Below are 18592 nucleotides of genomic sequence, written 5' to 3' on the forward strand. Positions count from 1 at the left end.
TTCAGGGCTGGATGAGGCTCCTCCATGGGGCCCCACTCTGAGGCTCTGCACCCAGCTCAGCTGCAGCACTGATCGCTGAGCAGGGCTCTGCCTGGATCCAAACCTGTATCTGACAATCAGTCAGACCATTACTGCAGAGGGTTGGGGGCAGGCCCAGATAGATTGGGAAGTCAACCCCTCAATTGCCAGGATTCCTTCTTTCCTTTAATTAATCTCCTTCCATGGCCCAGAGGACCTGCCCTATCCTCTGCACATGCTTAAACACATAATTTAAACTCTGTGTTTCCAGTTTTGATAGATTTAAGCAGAAAGTATTTGAGAGGCTCAAAGAAGGAGTAACCTAGCTGGGTCTGGGGTGGGGGGTGGGAGGCCTTCAACCAAAGAGAGCTTTCTGGAAAAAATGAAGCCGCAATTAGTTAGCAAGGAAAAGAAAATAACACACACTTTCATGGTGTGCATTACATGTGCGAAGTGCTGTGCATTACATGTGCTAAATGCTTTACACATGGTGACTGATTTAGTTTTTAAAACAACCCTATGGGGGCGCCTGGGTGGCTCAGTTGGTTAAGCGACTGCCTTCGGCTCAGATCATGATCCTGGAGTCCCGGGATCGAGTCCCGCATCGGGCTCCCTGCTCGGCAGGGAGTCTGCTTCTCCCTCTGACCCTCCTCCCTCTCATGCTCTCTGTCTCTCAAATAAATAAATAAAATCTTTAAAAAAATAAATAAATAAAACAACCCTATGAGGTCAGTGCTATTATTAACCCCATTTGTAGATGGAAAAACTGAGGCAAAGAGACATTAAGTGGTGACCAAGATCACAGAGCTAATTAGAGGGGGAGCTGGACTTCAGTCCTGGGCAGTGTGGTGCCCCCAGTCATGCTGGGAGTGGAGGGGTGTGTCAGCAGCGGGATCGTGGGATTGTGTGAACTACACTTGTCAAAGCTGACCGCTATTATCTCAACGCTTCCGAGCTGGTGTAGTCTCTACCAAGTTCCAGAGACGCTGTCCCTGAAATTGCAGAGCAGAAGGGACTAATACCCTCCTAACCCAACCAATGGCCAAGCCCTTCTTGACTTAAGCCAGCTCCTGTCAGTGTTCTAAATTCTGTGCATTGCCTCCTCACTCATCTGTGCCCAAGCAAGAGAACCGCTAGAATCCTACAACTCTAGGTTCAGAGTAGAAACATAATACGAACACAGTTTCTTCCAAAAGCAACAGAGAGCAGATTTCCCGCACATGAGGAGTAGAAAGTTTTTTATTTCTTAGGAATGAGGAATCCATGAATTATTATGTATACACAATATTTGGGAGGAATAGCTAATTAAGTGATTTTAATGTTGGCTATTAATTATTCTGCAGCAGAAGTTAAAAATGTGGCGACTGTTATAAGGGAGAACCTCTGTAGTTGGTGGGTACCACCTATGTTCTCTTTTTCAGGGTTTCCAACTCTCACTCCAGCCCCTGGGTCCTTGTTCCTTTCAGCCTGCCTGTTTTTTCAGTCTCTGTTTTTTCCCCACAAAACCACTCAGCCTTGGGCTTTTCTGGTTCTTTAACTATGTGTTGAAAGAAGTTGTGGGTGCATGGGAGGGTCAGAAGTTTGTAAGTGCACCTTGTGCTTGCCTGTAGAGAAATGAGGATTGAGGAAGGTTTCTTGAAGAGGTCTTGGGAGTGGAAAAAGGACAGATTGCAGAGGTGTAAGAGAGAGAGGGAAGGACGAGATGATAGGGATTGAATGCATATACATCATCCCCATGCATTACTAAAACCACCCCTGTGTTGTGGTCTTATTCCAGTTTTACCGATGATAAAATAGGTTCAAAAGGGTCAAGTAACTTGTTGGAGATCACTAGATGTTAAACAGCAGAGGTAGGACTCAGATCAGCCTTCCCATGTACACACAGCTCTCTTTCCCTTCATCACGGGGCTAGTATGAGTGGGCACCAGGGGACCAGGTGAGGATGGCTTCCAGGTCTCATGCCAGGCGAACCAGGCAGAGGATGCAGGAAACAGAAAAAGCTGTGGCTGCGGGCTGGGCAGGGGCGATTTCAGACACGTATTGGGTTGGGTGGAAAGACAGAATTAGAATGATGGATTTGGTGGTATCCAGTTGAAGGTAATGGTTTAAATAAATCCAGGAGAGCGTGCATTCTGAAGATGACTGTGAAGAGAGCAGGCTGGTTTGGGCAGAGGCGGGTGAATCTAGGAGAGCCACAACTAATGTTCGAGAACTCTTTGGTGATTCTTTTATACCATGCAGCCTGTTTTTCTTAAGTGTTCTGATAGATCACCTGAGTAGCAAATATGTAAATATATATTATATATGAAGATATTAAGGGGGCAGAAAATACAACGACGTGCATACAGTCATGGTTTATTTGCAGTAAAGCTTTAAAAAAAATAGTGGTTTCCCTCACTCTTCTGCTTTTAGTTAGGGTTTTTCCAGCTCCCTGAAAAGCAGACCACACCCTGTAAAACAGCCCATTTGGGACATTAGTTCATTTCCATTTTTATACTTCTAAAGCACGGGAACGGTTAAAATACCCAGGGAAGAAGGATGTCCACTGTTTTCCTCCAGCAAAAATAAAAGAGAAATCATCAGTTCAAGGGAACACACCACTCTGATCTGTGAATTTTTATGTTCAACTTTAATCATTCAGACTAAAGTATCCTTGAGTATCCTGACTTAAAAGCTCTTTGGGATCATTTAGACTTAAAGTTGTTTTTTATTTTATTTATTTTTTTAAAGATTTTATTTATTTATTTATTTATTTAAAGATTTTTTAAATATTTTTATTTATTCATGAGAGACAGAGAGAGAGAGAGAGAGAAGCAGAGGGAGAAGCAGGCTCCCAAGGAGCAGGGAGCCCGATGCGGGATTCGATCCCAGGACCCTGGGATCATGACCTGAGCCGAAGGCAGACGCTTAACCAACCGTCTGAGTCACCCAGGCGCCCTTATTTATTTATTTGACAGAGAGAGACACAGCGAGAGAGGGAACACAAGGAGGGGGGAGTGGGAGAGGGAGAAGCAGGCTTCCCGCCGAGCAGGGAGCCCAATGTGGGGCTTGATCCAAGGACCCTGGGATCATGACCTGAGTGGAAGGCAGACGCTAAAGTTGTTTTTTTTTTTAAAAGATTTTATTTATTTATTTGACAGAGAGACACAGCGAGAGAGGGAACACAAGCAGGGGGAGTGGGAGAGGGAGAAGCAGGCTTCCCGCTGAGCAGGGAGCCCAATGTGGGGCTCGATCCCAGGACCCTGGGATCATGACCTGAGCTGAAGGCAGACGCTTAACGACTGAGCCACCCAGGCGCCCCTAGATCAGTGATTTTTAATCAGATAGTTGTAGTTGTAAAGAATTTCTAGAATTCGGGGCGCTAGATTTTTGTTTTCTGTGTTATTGTCCTTAAGTACTCTTACGAAGGCGTGCGCACAAAGATGACAATTTTTTAAATGGATAAATAAATAAATCATAAAACAGAACAATCTCATTTATGGAAGAAAAGCAAATTCTTTCTAATTATTTGCAAAGGAAGGATTCTTTTCCTCGTGAAAGACCCAATTTTAGTTTCGTGTGAGGTCATCATAGATAAGAATCACTTCGTAAGATGTATGTTAAGTGCATAAAAATTTCCTATAGAAAACGGAACTTTAAAATGTACCATTGGTGGAATACCGTGTCACTTTCACTTGGGTGAAAGGGTGACAAGGGCTAGACAAAGACTAGCTGCCAGTGGGCGATGAGTTTAACTTGATTTTTTGTGTTGCTGCCAGCTCAGCCTTCATTTCTTATTTGAGAGGGCTGTATAGTAGTTTTTATCACGCGTCATTAGAAATACAATTTGTTAGAACAAAGACTGTTGTGTAAGTATAATTACATCTCCCTGTATGATTAAATGAGGGCTGTATTGTAGCTCTTTTCAGCCGTGGCCGCTGTAGCAAAACCAAGGTCAGCCTATAAAAGAATTCCTGTGATTAACTGGTACTAATTGTTTACAGAACAACCAGTGGGAGTAATATTCAGGAATATTATAGAAATGAAATATTCCGAGACCAAGTGGTTTATCCCTTGTTTTCACCACTCTGTTGGGGTTAGATTATATTAACTGTATAGTCAGGCAAGTGAAGTGGGAGTTCTTAGTCTTTTGTTGTTATTGAAATAGAACTCCGCATTGGTCTGGTCAGGACTCTCATCTTCTAAATGGGAAACTGAGGCTTAAGGAGAGATTGAAGGGTTATTTAGGCCACTGACCTTCAAACATTTTTGCTCACACACCCTACTCACATTTTTAAGCACACCCTACAATAGTAATTTATAACTGGCATATCTTTGTAACTTTTTAAAAAAATTTATTTTTATTTTTATTTTAGATTTTATTTAAACTCAAGTTAGTTAACATATAGTGTATTATTAGTTCCAGAGGTAGAATTTAGTGATTCATCAGTTGCATATAACACCCAGTGCTCATCACATCACGTGCTGTCTTTAATGCCCATTACCCAGTTACCCCATCCCCTTGCCCGCCTTCCCTACAGTAAACCTCAGTTTTATAACTGGCATATCTTAATGTAATTAAAATATACAGTTCTCAAAGTAAATATTATGACTATTTCAAAATAAGCACTCAAGCTAAGTTTTTAATGGATGAGAGAAAATAGGAAACAGATGGTTTAATTTTTTTTTCCATACCCCAAGGACTTTTGGTGTGTACACCCCACTTCGGAGACCACTGATCAAAGCCATTCAGGTTAAAATAAAAAGACAAAGACAAAGAAACTTGCTATTGAGGAAAGAGAGAATCTATAGAAGAAGGGTTCAAGATTTGGCAGGATGGGGAAGAGTTTGGGACATTTAATTACTATGGATATCTAGGTTAATCAGGATTAACACATAATGCCTCCCTCCTCTTTTACTTCCCTTTTATGTCTGAGTCTGTTTAGACAAGGACTAGCACAACTCCTATAGCCTAATCAGTGGAAAAAATATAGCTTGAAGAAGTTGTTCAGGGAGGCGGATAAGTCAGAACTTCTGAAGTACAGAAATGCAACTAAAACAAAATTTCACAGGGGCGCCTGGGTGGCTCAGTCGTTAAGCGTCTGCCTTCGGCTCAGGTCACGATCCCAGGGTCCTGGGATCGAGCCCCACATCGGGCTCCCTGCTCGGCGGGAAGCCTGCTTCTCCCTCTCCCACTCCCCCTGCTTGTGTTCCCTCTCTTGCTGTGTCTCTCTCTGTCAAATAAATAAAATCTTTAAAAAAAACAAACGAAATTTCACAAAAGTCAGTTATTAACTTGGATAAAAGTGTAAGTGGGATTGCCTGGGATGACCGTGGCCTTAGGCATAGCTGGATCCAGAAGCTCAAAGGGAAATCATCACATCTCTGTTGGTACAGTTCTTCCTAGGTGCTAGTGATGAGCCCTGTCACGTGGCATGGAACATACGTGCCAACAGTCCTGGCATCCTATCTCCCCTGGTTTGCAGCTCAGACGGGAAGGGGGCATTTCGCTGATTGTCAGATTTTCATCCCAGGGAAGACCGGCCCATGTGTACCATGACTCGTTAGGTGGGCCACTGTGATGGACAGCCCGCCGTTAGCCCATGGAAAGAGGGCAAGAAAGGTCTTCCAAGCTGAGGGGAGACATTTAAACAAGGAGGGGGTAGAGTCTGACCATCGTCAGACAGTGTATTTTTATGCAATGGGAGCTCACCTATGTTGTGTTCTAGAGGTATTTGAAAAAGATATTAAAAAAAAAGCTCAAACAGAATTGTTTCTCCATTAATTAATTAATCTTTGCTATTGACTCAAGCGAGGAGTTTATAGCATTTAGAAATGCCTTGCTAGAAAATGACAACTGGAACTCCTTACTTGTCAAAACACAGCTTTTTGGGTAGAGGTGTTTGTAGAAGGAGCAAGTCAGTTTCTGATTTTAGTTCATCCAGAGGCATGCAGGCTTTTGGGGCCAATTATTTCCAGACCTTGAGATAAATCACCTCCTGTGCCATAGTACTTGAAGGATTAGCAGCTTCAAAGATTTATGGGAGGATTAATTGGGGAGTGTACGTTAGATTGCTGTGTTTAGAACCACGGTCGTCCTGCAAGTCATTTTCATTAGTGCTTATTCAAAATTCTTTAGCCTTATATAATACTGACGTTGCAGGGAAATCCGAATGAGCCTTTTCTTTTTTTTATTTATTTGTCGCTTGGCCTCAGCCTTGCCCCTACCCTCACCCCACACTTGAGTTTAATAGCTTGAGCTAGGGGTACACAGAGTATCTAAAAACGCAGGGGCTTTGGGCAGTGCAAAGATTACTTCGTTTGCTTCTGCTGATCAGTACCTGAAATGTACATGACCTTGCACTGAGAGAGACAAGATGAGGTACAAGAAATACATGGCTATTTTGGAAGCTGCAGTTGGTATCACCCCACTGAACAAGAGAGAGCTTCTTCCCGAGAGCAGAAGACATGTGAACCTCTGGCAGCACCCCGGGTAAGCATAGAAGGGCAGAAGATGCTTCGTGTGTGTTTGGGGGGTCTCGATGGAGGAAAGGGTGGGTCATCCCCGTCTTAAGGGTAATAGACGGTGAGTTCTTCACTGAGAACTTGTTTCTTCCTGGCACATAGGGCCTTGCCGGACTGAATTAAAATAGTTAGTAATAAAATTCATGGTAATAATATCTTGAAGAAAAACTCTAGTCTAACAGCCAAGAAGATGAGGTAATAGGTGTTTTTACTTTCGGATATTTTAATTTTCTGATTTTGACTTTTTTTTTTTAACATGGTCTGTACATATAGAAGTTCTGAAAGATGAGTTAAATGTGCCTTATTTTTTTCCTACAATGCAAGTATTTTTCTGACTAAAGTGTACATGTGGAATGTTTTAGGTATACTTTTTATTTTACTTTACATCTTTCTTTTTTTTTAAATTAATTAATTAATTAATTAATTTGACAGAGAGAGACACAGCGAGAGGGAACACAAGCAGGGGGAGTGGGAGAGGGAAAAGCAGGCTTCCCACCGAGCAGGGAGCCCGATGCAGGGCTCGATCCCAGGAAAAGAAAATCAGGGGGGATATCATCCGTAATCCCATCTCCCTAAAAGAATTACTATAATCATTTAGGTCAGAAGTTTTCTTTTTTTTTTTTTTTTTAAGATTTTTTATTTATTGAGAGAGAGAATGAGATAGAGAGAGCATGAGGGGGGGAGGGTCAGAGGGAGAAGCAGACTCCCCGTTGAGCAGGGAGCCCGATGCGGGACTCGATCCCGGGACTCCAGGATCATGTAGGTCAGAAGTTTTCAATGGAGGCGTGGGAGGGGGTGGGATTTGCCCCCCAGGGCACATTTGGTGACGTCTGGGCACAATTTTGACTGTTACAACCTGGGGAGTTGCTACTGGTATCAAGCGGGTGTAAGTCAGGGACGCTGTCCAACATTCTAAAATGGATAGGACAGCTCCCTTCCCCCCGAACAAAGAATTATCCAGCCTAAAATGTCAATACTGCTACTGTTGAGACATTTGATTTAGGTAGATTTTCTTCCCACCTGTAAAAGGTAGTTTTTATTATTAGAAATACATTAGCTATTTCTTGAAGAAATTTTAGGGATGCTTTCGAATAGAATCCTGAGGCATCATCATCATTATTATTCATTGTTTTACTGTGTCTTGAGAGGGAAAAGAAGTGTATATAGGCACCAAGAGGGCAAGGGGTATATAGTGACCCTGGGAGAGTCCATGTGAGTTAGTGTTTAGTGAGGGCCATGGAAAACATGTCGTAATGGCCAAATTGTGATTCTTTATTTTTATTTTTTTAACGTTTAAAAATTTTTAATTCAATTAACATTTAATGTATTATTGGTTTCAGAGGTACAGGTCTGTGATTCATCAGTCTTATATAATACCCAGGGCTCATTACATCACATCAAATTGTGATTCTTTAAGTAGCCCCTGGAGATGGGACATATCGTAGACTGGACTTCTGTCCCAGAATGACAAAAGTTTAGAGCTGGGAGGACCTTTTGTCAGGGACAGCAGACAGGTTTCCTGTGGCATGCCAAAGCCAGTTGATGTGTGGGTTGCTGAGAGTGTCGAGTTAGGGAGGGCACCCAGGTCAAGTCTGGGCTTAGCAGAAAATAAATATTGTGATTGATGAGGGACATACTAATACAGAAAATTGGAGAGGTGCAACACAAGGTCTATATCTTCATTACTTCCTAATTCTAATTCGGTCTTTGATTTTTACAAGTGTGAAACTGAGACTCATTTGAGTCACCACGACCGAGGGCTTGGCCCTCAGACAGCAACTGAATGTTCTTGGTTTCTGGCTCAGGATCAGTCCTTGAGGGATTCTCCCTAAACAGACCCACGCGATTCAGATGTGTAAATGGATTGCCACATTATTCATTTCTTTTAGGAGATAACCTTTTCTAGCCATTGGAATGAGTAAATACCCTAAGTAAAACCACCTCTGCTTCTCCTCATTTCCCCAAGTCAAGCCAAACAGAAGTCAAACTATTCACTCCAAAGTGATTCTTAATAAAGTTGAATGTTGTCTCTCTCTCTCCCCCTCTCCCTCTCTTTCTTGTTCTTTTTTTTAAGAGAACATTCCCTGAAGCCTGATGAAAGAGCGCTATGTCACAGGACAACGAGATCTTTCTTGTATCTGTAATACTTTGAGTTCTTTAAATACACACGGACTAAACATTGTTTTGCTGGTTCTCATTCTTTTGTTTGCTGACTCCCTTTTCACCTAACACAGTCTTCCTTTGGACATGGGACTATCCTTCACTAAGCTTTTAGTAAAATCTCTTTTCTAGGTAACCTAGCAGGGGCACTCTCCTACTGATGAATTTCACTAATCAGATCTAAATCTTTCAGAGTCACTCTGATGTCTTATTTCTCACATCTTAATGTACATACGAGTCACTCTTAAAATGCAGATTCTAATTCTGTAATTATGGTGGGGCCTGGGAGTCTGCATTTTAATTAGTTTCCAGGTCCTGCCGTCAGCCCAGGTGATGACTGGTGGATGATCCAGGTGATGCTCATGGTTCAGTCCCTGACCCACACTTTGAGGAGCAAGCACCTTGAGAAGGGCTTTCCATGAGCATACTTGCTTTCCTCTGGACTTCAACCTTTTTTTTTTTTTTTTTTTTTTACTTAAGTAATGTCTAGACCCCACGTGGGCCTCAAACTCAAAACCCTGAAATCAAGAGTCACATGATCCTCTGACTGAGCCAGCCGGGCGCCCCGCTTCAAACTTTTCTGATCTTCCTGAGGGCTTGCAGTCCCAATACCCCCCCCCCCCCGTCGTTAGAGGTGACAGTGATAAAAAGGCAGGTGGCTGGCTGCGCTTCTGTGGAGGGAAATCTGCCCATGTGCCTTCTGACCAGAGATCCCTATTGGGCTGGTTGACTAAATAAGGAGGCTGATATTTTTTTTTTTCAAAGATTTTATTTATTTATTTGAGAGAGAGAATGAGAGACAGAGAGCACGAGTGGGAAGAAGGTCAGAGGGAGAAGCAGACCCCCCGCTGAGCAGGGAGCCTGATGTGGGACTCGATCCTGGGACTCCAGGATCATGACCTGAGCCGAAGGCAGTCGCTTAACCAACTGAGCCACCCAGGCGCCCAGGAGGCTGATATTTTTTGCCAAGAATTTAGGTCCTTTCATTCTTTTTAAGAAATATTACAATTGCTGCCATGTGTAATACTGCATAATATTCAAGAGCAGCTGCTTTTGCATTTTAAAACATAATTGGAAGTCAGGTCATGATTCAGTTTTCAAAACCTCAAGGAATTCATTGGCCACCGATGTCCTCTTCTTTTGAGTACTTCGTCTTGCTGTCTGCAAACAGGGCTGTGCCTGGACTTCACCTCTGTAAACTGTAGTCACATGATAGGCCCAAACCACCAGCTACCCACCAATGGGCTGCATGTTGCAAGTTCACTGAAGCACCGTTTGGATGGTTTCTGCAGGTGTATGTTTATCCCAATGCCCGGCACGTGGTAGGTGCTCAGCAAAGATTTGCCTGTGCTTAACTCAGTGTCAGTATAGCCAGAAATAAAGAAAAAAAAATGTTTAAAGGGATTGACATTCAAACACAAAAATACTGATCCACCTATTAGATTTTCCTTTTAAAATTTTGTCAAGTTTTTCATGTTACCTAATATTAATTTTACTATCTGTCAATACTCTTGGAAACAAAGAATATAATTTAGTTCTTTCTCAAGCTATTTCTAAATTTAAAAGTAGCCCTAAATCAATATTGGTGTATTTTAGAAATGGTTGATTGTTACTGGTGGCTCTAACACATGTCAAAAAACTTGGGAATCTTATCAAAGAAAGTTAAAACCAAGATGTTTTAGAAATGTAGAAAACTGATTTAATTAAAAAGCAATCTGATTCAATACAAGAAGCAAGCACTTTTTGGAGCTGATACCTGTAGAAAAATTTCTTATTAAGGCCAAAAGCATAACCAAGCCCATCTTGATTTGCTGGCCATTTATTTATCTTTGGAAGTAATAATAGAAACCATGCATGGGCCGGGCTCTAATCCTGTTGCTTGCTTTGTAGGATGTCCAGATGGCCTTGCTTTAGCCAGTGTCTACATTTCCTGCTGATCCTTGTAGGAGAAGGGAAATGTGTCCCCTGCCTGTATAAATAAAATCGACACTATTCTTTATTTCTATTTCATTGTGTAGGGAGTGTTTTGCATAGATACCACAATATCACTTTGTCTAGCAAACAGAAGAGTATGTCCAGAACTGGTGAGAAGCCACATTCTTCCTCCCACTGGACATGACTGCCCTGTGTGAAGTTGCCGGGGCCTAGGCCTCGCCCAGAAGTGAGCTTGCCTCCTTGTGTGGTTTAAAGGGCATATGTAGGATTAATAAAAATGTGCAGAAGGGATGTTTGTTGGATTTCCTTGGAATGAGGGGTCAAAAAAAAAAAAGTATCTGCCATCTTTTCGAATTGTGGGCAATCCACAAATATAAAAGTGAAGATGAGCCAGTATCATAAATGCTGTGAAAAAATGAATTCCCTTTTAGTTTAAAATGTTTTCTCTCTTGTTTACTTTTTTAAAAAGATTTATCCATTTATTTGAGAGCGAGCAAGCGAGCGAGCAAGCACCCGTGCACAAGTGGGAGGAGGGGCAGAAGGAGAGGGAGAGAGAGAATCTCAAGCAGACTTCCTGCTGAGTGCGGAGCCTGATGTGGGGCTAGAGCTCATGACCCTGAGATTGTGACCTGAGCTGAAATCAACAGTCAGTTGCTCAACCGACTGCACCACCCAGGCGCCCCTCTATTGTTTACTTCAAAATGGCAAATTTTATGTTAAGTGTATTTTACTATAATTTAAAAAAAATTTTCTCTATATTTTCCCACCTGCTGAATATTTTTTTTTTTTAACCTGAAAAGTGAATTCTCACAAGATTTTGTTCCTCAGGACACCCCTCAGGTGGATTGGTGGTGCCAGGTTTTACATGGGTACTGATTTTCTCCATTTTCTGAAGGCTGAAATTATTAGGAACAGCAATTCCACTCCTAGATACACACTGAGAGAAATGAAAACTGCCTGTCTAAACACTTGTGCTGGGGCACCTGGGTGGCTCAGTCGTTAAGCGTCTGCCTTCGGCTCAGGTCATGATCCCGGGGTCCTGGGATCGAGCCCCGCATCGGGCTCCCTGCTCAGTGAGGACCCTGCTTCTCTCTCTCCCACTCCCCCTGCTTGTGTTCCTTCTTTTGCTGTGTCTCTCTCTGTCAAATAAATAAAATCTTTAAAAAACAAACAAACAGGGCGCCTGGGTGGCTCAGTTGGTTAAGCGACTGCCTTCGGCTCAGGTCATGATCCTGGAGTCCCGGGATCGAGTCCCGCATCGGGCTCCCTGCTCAGTGGGGGGTCTGCTTTTCCCTCTGACCCTCTTCCCTCTTGTGCTCTCATTCTCTCTCTCAAATAAATAAATAAAATCTTTAAACAAACAAACAAACAAACAAAAAACACTTGTGCATAATAGCCAAAAAGTGGAAACGACCCAAGTGTATGTCAGCTGATAAAAACATAAACTATAGTATATCCATACAGTGGAATATTATTTGGCCACAAAAAGGGGTGAAGTTCTGAGACATGCTAGAGCATGGGTGAAACTCCAAAACATTATGCTAAGTAAACAAAACCAGTCACAAAAGGTCACGTATTATATGAGCCTGTCTTCTGAAACATCCAGTGTAGGTAAATGTGTAGAGACAAAACTTGAATTCGTGGTTGCCAGGTGGGAGGAGGGAACTGGAGCAATGGGGGATGAGGCCTAAGGGGTGCAGGTTTTTTTCTTTTTTAAAGATTTATTTATTTATTTGAGATAGAGAGGTGTGCGGGGGGAGAGGGGAGAGAGAATCTCAAGCAGACTCCCCTGCTGAGCAAAGAGCCTGACATGGGACTCTACCCCATGACCAAGAGATCATGACCTGAGCCAAAATCAAGAGTCGAGGCTTAACCGACTGAGCCACCCAGGTGCCCCAAGGTTTCTTTCTTGAAGTAATGAGAATGCTCTAAAATGGATTTTGGTGACAGTTGCACAACTCTGTAAATGTATTAAAAGCCATGTTATAGATGGCTGAATAGCACAGTATGTGAACTTCAGTGCGTTTCCCAAGATCTTACTGTGCTGGGCGTGACCATGTTGGATTTTTAACCACATTGTCTTTTTCAGGGTGCGGAGCACCACATTATTATCATCTCCCTGTGAGTGGGATTGGCACCCCAGTGGTGCCTCCCAGCACAAGCTCTCCAGGAAGCCCAGACGCGTGCTGGCGGACAGCCTGCTTTACCAGGTACTTGCTTTTTTCTCTCATCAACCTGGTTACCGGCTTTCCTGCACCTAGAGTTTGGTGTAAATTGTTTCACATCCTAGAGGTAGTCAAGGCCTCCATTTTGAATGTTGCTGATAGAGAAATTGTTCAGTATCAGAGAAAGTTTAACTGTAATGTCGTATTTACTGAGGAACAGAAACAATCGTACCTGCATTTATGGTCTGAATTGATAGGTATAACTTTGCCACGATCGGGTGAGCACTAATTGAGCTCCTTCCTGGCTAGAGCATATAAATCCAACTCCCGAGGTTCAGAATAAATGCCTGGCAAGGTATTTTAGTGTCTGGGGTTATAGGTCATTCTGGTAAGTCATGTTTTTTCCATCATCTTTGAGGTAGCAGAATTATGTAACAGTGGTAAGCACTTTGCTGAAAATATTAAAGACATCGGTTGCACTGGCTTCTAAAGATTAATTATGCACAAGCTTTTACTGAAAGAACTAAGAGTGAGTATTATCTATTTACTGATTCAGTTTTAAGTAGGAATTAAATGAGATTTACAAGGCATTAAATTTTATTTTGACAGATGCTGGGATGTATTTTTTCTTAGTTACACTTTAACCCCTGATTATAGGCCAGTCCGTGGTCCACTGGAATGGGGTTGGAATTTTTTTCATGTGCTTGTTTCATAATTCCTGTCTTTTTAAGCTTAAAACCCCTGCCTGAGTGGATTCTAGCTATGTGTCAGAGCTTAAGTTTAATAGAGTGTGAATGGCACACTCCAGGGCAGATAGCAAATCCCAGTGTGCCTGCACGTGCCTTAATGTTTCTGAGTTCAGATCCATCATCTGTGAAAGAGAGCGTCAATATGACGCTAAATGACTTAAAGTATAGCAAGAGCTAGGCACATACCAAGGTCTTTCTCAGAGTCTCGTTGTCCAAATGGGGACACTTGTGTGGGGAAGCCCTTAGTTTCCACTGAACTGACAGGGTTTGGGGTGGGTTTTGTTTGCTGAGATGTTCTCTGTGGAGCTCTGAAAGTTTCCAAATATAAGAAAACAGATGCCTACCGAGGTTCCAGCAGTTTTCCTGAAACTGGACTTCTGGGTCGGATCTATTGATTTGGTCAAGTGAACTGGAGGAGCAGTGTGGAGTGTGGCAAAGGGGGATGGTGCTGGCATTGTCTGTAGGAGGGAAGGCTCTTTGTGACTCGAGCAAGCCCCTTCTAATAAACGCTTCCTTGGTTCTGATTCACTGTACTAGTGACCACAGGCCCTTTGACGTCATTTTGTTTGCCCAAGTCAGAGTCTGGCTCCAAAGCTCTTCCCTGTATAAAAACTTAAGCTTGGCTTCCTGGGATGACTTAGCCTCAGGTGCCCTTGGGTGGTGAGGATTTTTCCCAGAGCATCTCACATCACCTTAGTTTCAGATCCAGCAAACATTTCCTTCCTTCCTTCCTTCCTTCCTTCCTTCCTTCCTTCCTTCCTTCCTTCCTTCCTTCCTTCCTTCCTTCCTTCCTTCCTTCCCTTCCTTCTTCCTTTTCCTTCCTTCCTTCTTCCTTTTCCTTCCTTCCTTCTTTCCTGCCTTCCTTGTAGAGGGGAGGGAGAGCATGCGGGCTTGGGTGGGCCAGAGGGATAGAGAAAATCTTAAGCAGGCTCCACGCCCAGTGCAGAGCCTGGCATGGGGTTTTGATTTCACGACCCTGAGATAATGACCTGAGCCAAAACCAAGAGCTGGACACTTACCCAACTGAGGTGCCCTGGGTATGCATTTCTAACAAGTTCCCAGCCAGGCCATACTTGGTTTCTCTGCCTGATCTAGTTCTACCATCCAGTTCCTAAAGTTTTTTGATTCTTGTTCTAAATCTTGGGAAAGTATCTATCCTTCTTTTTTTTTTTTTTAAAGATTTTATTTATTTATTTGACAGAGAGAGACACAGCGAGAGCGGGAACACAAGCAGGGGGAGTAGGAGAGGGAGAAGCAGGCTTCCTGCTGAGCAGGGAGCCCGACGCGGGACTCGATACCAGGACCCTGGGATCATGACCTGAGCCGAAGGCAGTCGCTTAACCAACTGAGCCACCCAGGCGCCCAGTGTCTATCCTTCTTGTCACATTTGTTATGCTGACCTAAAGCCATCAGGAAAGACAAATTTAAGTTTAACGTACTACAAAGACTCTTTCAAAGCGTGTTGACAGAGTTAATTATTTTAGTTAACTGGACTTAAGATCTGAAGTTGACTTTTTGAATATCAATAATTATATTTCAAATATCAATATCAAATATTAAGAGTAATTATAATCAAATAATTATGTATATTATTAAAATCAATAATTTTGGGGACGCCTGGGTGGCTCAGTCGTTAAATGTCTGCCTTCAGCTCAGGTCATGATCCCAGGGTCCTGGAATTGAGTCCCACATCGGGCTCCCTGCTCTGCGGGAAGCCTGCTTCTCCGTCTCCCACTCCCCCTGCTTGTGTTCCCTCTCTAGCTGTCTCTCTCTCTGTGTCAAATAAATAAAATCTTTAAAAAAATCAATAATTTTCAAAATATCAATATAATTATGATTGAGTGGGGGAAATTCTGTCCAGGGTGTTCTGTCTAATCTTGCTATACACCCAGATTACCTCCAAACAAATCAAAATTTGGCTGAACTGAAAATTGCTTTCACCAACCACTCTGTTGATAAAAACGTGACGAAGTACCAAAAACTAGGGATCCAATGATGACACCCCTTCCAAGTAGGAGTTAATTGCAAATTCTTTGTCTCAATCTTAGCAGGCTAATGGGAATCATAAAATGAGCTGCCTCTAGGTTTCCCCACACAGCCACAGCACCGGGGGCCCAAATCAGGCAGGACACACAGCAACATGACTGCTGATTACAAGTAAGACTGAACTCCTAGCTGGGAAAGAGCCCCTTATCCATGTAAATTTCCCCAGACAGTGCAGTGCCTGGCCCATAGGGCACTTGACACCATTACTGGACCCCTAAGTGGCTGGAATAGGTAGAGGAGAAAGTGTTGGAGAGAAGGGCAGGTGGTGGTGAGGAAGAGGGATGGTAAGTACAGAGAATCCTCCTAAGAAAGCTGGCTATGAAAAGTAAGAGATAGATAGGGCTCTGGGCTGGAAAGCGCCTCGTCATCTTCTAATCCCCAGGTTCTGGATTCTTTTAAATATGTACGAGTATGATTAAATTTCTGCTTCAGAACCTAGCTTCAGGATTACTCATCTGTGTGCTATACTTAACAATGTCCAGACGTCTCAGATTTCCAGAGATAGGCCAGATGACCACCACTTTGTCTGTTGATTTCACGAGTAAACCACGTGCTCTAATTTTTGTTTGGAAAACATGTCAGACTGTAGCTGAAGCATTCAAAAGTAAGAATAAACCCTCCTTATTTTTATTTTTTCTTTCACTTAAGTGGTATACCAATTTCTCATGATGAAAGTTTGCTCGAATTGCTAAAGTAACAAAGTCTTTATAGATAAGTATTTGGAGCAGTGCTCTTCTATTTTATTTTATTTTATTTTATTTATTTTTTTATTTTTTTAAGATTTTTTATTTATTTATTTGAGAGAGAGCACATGAGAGGGGGGAGGGTCAGAGGGAGAAGCAGGCTCCCTGCCGAGCAGGGAGCCCAATGCGGGACTCGATCCCGGGACTCCAGGATCATGACCTGAGCCGAAGGCAGTCGCTTAACCAACTGAGCCACCCAGGCGCCCTAGATTGACTCTTTTAATAACAAGTAAGGAGGTATCTTAAACTCATTAGATGTAGGTACAATCTCTCAATATATCTGCAGTCTTTTTTATTTTATTTTTTATTTTTAAATATTTTATTTATTTATTTGAGAGGGAGAGAGAATGAGAAGGAGGAGGGTCAGAGGGAGAAGCAGACTCCCCGCCGAGCAGGGAGCCTGATGTGGGACTCGATCCCGGGACTCCAGGATCATGACCTGAGCCGAAGGCAGTCGTTTAACCAGCTGAGCCACCCAGGTGCCCCTTCTATTTTAAATACTTAGGAAAATACGGAATTATTGTGTGGCTACCAACAAAACTCTTTGTCTGAATCTTTATAGATAGACAGTTAAGGTGCTTGAATCCCTGAATACTGAAATAATTCCAACTAAATATACTTACAGTGCAAGTTTAAGGGCTAACACATTGTTTACAAACATTTAGGCTGTTTGAGAAGGACATTAAAAATAGGATAGCTAGGCACCTGGATGGCTCAGTCGGTTGAACGTTTCTGCCTGCGGCTCAGATCAGAATCTCATGGTCCTGGGATCCAGCCCCATATCAGGCTCCCTGCTCAGCCTCCCACTCCCCCTGCTTGTGTTCTCTCTCTCTGTCAAATAGATAAATAAAATCTTCAAAAAAAAAAAAAAGAATAGAAGAGCTATATTCAGATAAATTCTGTATTTATAGGTATTTCACATTTTAACAGCAAAAAGAGAACATCATCTTGAAAAAGACCCTTTCTTTCATGAATTTTAAGTGTTTCATATACTCTAATAACTTCCCACAGTCAAGCAGGTAAGATAGAAAATTGAAATGGAAGAATATCTTATCCAGAAACTAACAGGCTAGCAGTTTGGCACCCTGGTCTCCAGGCCACTGCGCTCCCAGGGAACCTTGCAGAAACATGGTAGAAACAAATGCTAGAAGCCAGTAGAGCACTGGGTGACAGAGCACAGCTATGCAGTCAGACAGGCCTGTGTTTCAACAAGCCCCTGTTCTGCTACTTTATAGGTTTAACCTATGACCACTAGTCAACTGTTTTTGACCTACCCAAATGGCAAGTGTGACTTGGGCAGCTTACCCAAACTCTCTGAGCCTCCCTTTCTTCATCTGTAAAATGGTGCTATGGGTTGCACTGTGTCCCCCACAACATTCACATGTTGAAGTCCTGTCCCTCGTTACCTCAGAATGTGACCTTATCTGGAGACAGGGTAGTCAAGTTAAAGTGAGGTCTTCAGGGTGGGCCCTAATCCAATACAATGGTGTCTTTATAAAAAGGGGAAATTTGGACACAAAGACAGACACACACAGAGGCAAGACAGGCATCTACAAGTCAAGGAGAAGTGCCCAGAACAGACCCTGCCCTCACCACCCTCAGAAGGAAACAAGTCAGCCTACAGCTTGATTTCAGCCTTCCAGCCTCCAGGACTGAGACAATCAATTCCCATTGTTGGCCGGCTGGTTTGAGGTACTTCATTCTGCAGCTCTAGGAAACCAATACACATTGGGAGTATAATTAGACCTACACCTCATAGGGTGGGTATGAGAATCAAATGAGACAATGCAGATAAAACATTAACCACCACACCAACTACATTATAGTGAGCACTCAAATAAACATAAAGCTTTCATCGTCACTGCCATAGGTTGATGCTTCACTTTGTATCGGAATTACAGTAGGATTCTCACCACACACCATAACTTCTTTTCTAGCCTGTGCCGCATCTCCAAGCCCAGTGCTGTACAGTCTCCGAGTCCCTCTCCCCCCTTTGCCCATGTGGCCGACAACTTTTCATCCTCAGGTTGCCTCTCAAATATCACCTTCCCCAGGAGAACCCTCCCCTCACATAGTCACTGCCTCAGGCCTTCTGCTCCCACAGCAGTGCAGTTACTGATTCCAAATTAGACTCCCAGGTCCCCCAGGGATGAGCCTTTATATTCCTCTAAATTTCCCTCAGGTAGTGCTGTGTGAGATGCACCTTAAATGTTTGAGGAAACCATCCCTTCACCACAGGTAAGGAAATTGGCTGCATATACCATCTGTAAAC

The 18592-nt window shown here is 42.9% G+C and overlaps 1 protein-coding gene across 2 annotated transcripts in view; it reads left to right on the forward strand.

Annotated features, from left to right (window-relative positions):
• TJP2 (tight junction protein 2) overlaps positions 1-18592 on the forward strand; it is a 126734-nt gene that overhangs the window by 16187 nt on the left and 91955 nt on the right. Inside the window, exon 2 of one of the 2 annotated variants that reach the window (XM_045882226.3) lies at positions 12707-12827. The exons of the other annotated variant lie outside the window; for it this stretch is intronic. The gene's annotated coding sequence lies outside the window, so the exon portion shown is untranslated. The remainder of the gene's footprint in view (positions 1-12706; positions 12828-18592) is intronic. 2 annotated transcript variants of the gene reach the window in all.

This window comes from Mirounga angustirostris, unplaced genomic scaffold (genome assembly GCF_029215605.1).
Source record: "Mirounga angustirostris isolate CCGP_5_RB_7025 unplaced genomic scaffold, mMirAng1.0.hap1 SCAF_15, whole genome shotgun sequence".
Classification (NCBI taxonomy): domain Eukaryota; kingdom Metazoa; phylum Chordata; class Mammalia; order Carnivora; family Phocidae; genus Mirounga; species Mirounga angustirostris.